The sequence below is a fragment of the Quercus suber genome, unplaced genomic scaffold, assembly GCF_002906115.3.
Source record: "Quercus suber isolate HL8 unplaced genomic scaffold, Cork oak 2.0 scaffold_109, whole genome shotgun sequence".
NCBI classification, from domain to species: domain Eukaryota; kingdom Viridiplantae; phylum Streptophyta; class Magnoliopsida; order Fagales; family Fagaceae; genus Quercus; species Quercus suber.
In genome coordinates, this window is record NW_027069574.1 from 579872 (window position 1) to 583249 (window position 3378).

Below are 3378 nucleotides of genomic sequence, written 5' to 3' on the forward strand. Positions count from 1 at the left end.
AGTGGCTTTGGAACTGGTTTTTACCCTCAAAAGATTGCTCGGTAGCGATACTCCCCAAGGCAATACCGAGCCACCAAGAAAGTATGTTATTCCGGGCATGTGTAATCCCGAACAAACAATGTACAATCGGATGTGGGCTTATCAACCATTCACCCAGGATAGATATGGGCTCACTAAGGGGTTTGGGTCCCGTTATGATTCTTGAGAATGTTTGGGCCTTAGTCCCCATACATGTATTTATGTAGCTTTTGTAAAAATGAGTCAAAATACTAAAATAAATTGTGGCCACTTAAGGAGGCTAGGGAAAATGAATATTGGTTTATTTTATTTCGTCTTTACTTGCAAGATTGTGACGTAGTGTGGCAAGCCATCTTGTTTCAATAACTTCAATTCGCCTCAACAGCCAAAAGCAAGAGGACAGTTTTTACCAAAAAAAAGAAAAAAGAAAAAAAAAAGGGTATCCTGAGAGATATTTGTGTCGATATTTTCTAACTTTAAACATGCACTTTTGATATAGGAATAGTGTTTTGTAAATAAGCCTTTTATGACAATAATAGAGGATTTATATAATTATATGGTGATAATTGTCACCTTAAGTTAAGAATGTAGTATTGCCTCCCCAACTAAATTCAGTGACACTTTTGATTTCCCATTCCCCCAGTTTCACTACCACTATCTCTATGGATGGTTGTGATATGATAGACTTAAGTAAAAATGATATTGCTTCAATCATAGTAAGTCTTACCGAAAGTAGTGAAAAACATTATTCCTAGCATTGCTCTTTTTTTTTTCTCTCTCACTCTCCCCTATAAATTAGTATTTTTTTTATCCATTTTTTTTTTTTTTTTTTTGTGTGTGTGTTTTGGGTAGCAGTAAGGGCAGTAAACCATGGAATCCCCTTTGAGGTTTACACTATTATGCATAAATTCATTAGTTGCGTTACACTTAATTAGTTGCGTTACACTTAATTAGTTGTGTTACACTTCACCCCTTTTTGGTATTGTTTTATGAGAAAAACAAATAGTGAACTGTATCCCATTAAAAAAATATAGTGAGTTGTAGCTCTAAATATGGGACTCGTGTCACCATATGAACAATTCATTGTTTATTTCACATATATTTGTGTCATCACATGAGCAAACCATGGCATATTTTACCAATGTACCTTTAACTGTTTATACATGAGAGCGAAACAATACAAAATTAGGGGTTTGATGTTGCATTCCAAACTTTTTGTGTTTTACTTGAAAACCATATGAAGGGTTTTTGTATAGTTTTAGCATTTTTAAATAGACAAAGTTTAACTACAAACTAGATTAGAAGAATCTTTTCCTACTCACTATGAGATGGTTCATTGGAGCATCCACGAGTATTAAATCACATGATCATTAAATTTTTCTTGTAAATCACGTGACTATTATGCCATTTGTATAATAAAAATTTTTCTCACCACACATAAAACTATTAAACAAATTTTACTTTAGATAAAGTTTAAATAACTATATTGATTAAAGTTCTACTATTAAGGTTTGATTTTTTTTTTTTTTTATAAATAAATTAAATTTCAAACAGTTTTGTACATTTAAGGTATACAATGTCAAAAAATGTATACAATTCTATATATTTAATATACACAATTCTATATATTTAATGTATACAAATTTTCAAAGAATGTAAATAATTTTGTATATTTAAATTACACATTTTTTAACAAATGTACACAATTCTGTATATTTAATGTACATAATTTTTCATGAAAGTAATTTTTAATGTACATAATTCAATGTACACATTTTTTCAAAGATTGTACGCAATTTTGTATATTGAACATACACAATTTTTTAAAGAATATATATAGTTTTGTATATTCAACATACACAACTTTTTAAAGAATGTACACAATTCTGTACATTCAATGAATACAATTTATCAAATAATGAAAGCAATTCTATGTATTCAATGTATACATTTTTTAGAGGAATGTACACAATTCTGTATATTTAATGTATACAATTTTTCGAAAAATGTACACAAAATTTTCAAACAATGTGTACAATTCTATACATTCAATGTAAACAATTTTTTAAAGAATGTACATTATTCTATACATTTAATATACACAATTCTATACATTTAATGACACAATATTGTATAATTAATGTATATAATTTTTCAAAAAAAAAAAAACTCTTTACATTTAATATACATAGTTTTCAAAAAATGACCACAATTTTGAATAATTAACACACACATTTTTCAAAAAAATTTAACAACTTTGTACAATCAATGTACACATTTTTAAAGAACTACAATTTTTTTATATTCAATGTACACAATTTTGTATGTTTAATGCATAAATTTTTTTCACAGAATGTAAAAAATTATTTACATTCAATGTACAATATTTTTAAAAAAATGAACACAATTTTGAATATTTAACACACATTTTTCAAAAAAAATTAAACAACTTTGTACAATCAATGTACACAAATTTCCAAAGAACTACAAATTTTTTATTATTTAATGTACACAATTTTGTATGTTTAATGCATAAATTTTTTTCAAAGAATGTAAAAAATTATTTACATTCAATGTACAATATTTTTCAAAGAATGTACACAATTCTCTATGTTCCATGTACAAAATTTTTTCAAAGACTATAAAAAATTCTTTACATTCTATGTGCATAATTTTTCAGAGAATGCATATAATTTTGTGTATGTAACGTACACAATTTTTCAAAGACCGTAAAAAATTCTTTACATTCAACGTATGCTTTTTGGCAAATGGTGTAAGCAATTCTATCAATTCAATATATACACTATTTTAAAGAATGTACATTGTAGGGACTCAGATTCAGAAAAGTTCCCCAACAATTCATTTTTAGAGAGTGGATCGAAGGTTTAGGCCCTAATAGACTAACAACGGAATCAAATCACTTCCTTAACAACGGAATACAAATCGCTTCCTTCTCCCAAAAGGGGAGTGAGCCCAGTTTACAACTAACGTTAGCTCCTCGGCACCCATCCGAGGAGGCCCCTCTCCCTGAAACCAACACCTCCCCTCAGTTCCTCCTCTTCACTCCCTTTTTTCCCTCTTCTTATATCCTGCTTCCTTCTCTTATCTTCTCTTTCCCGCTGTTGATCATCCATTGGCCTTCGCTCTGACCCTCTGTCCCATCAGAGGTCTTATCCGTACTCAAGTGACTCACCATGATCGATGTTGCCCTGCCAAGGGGTTACATCCCCATTAATGCGGCCAGGGGGGTTAGGTGAGCGCATTCAATGCGGAGGTGACTGCTCACCTAAGGCTTGCTCCTTCGTCGCGCTCCTGTCGCCGACGCGCGGCATTGGGTTCTCTCCTCCTCAGACATTAAGG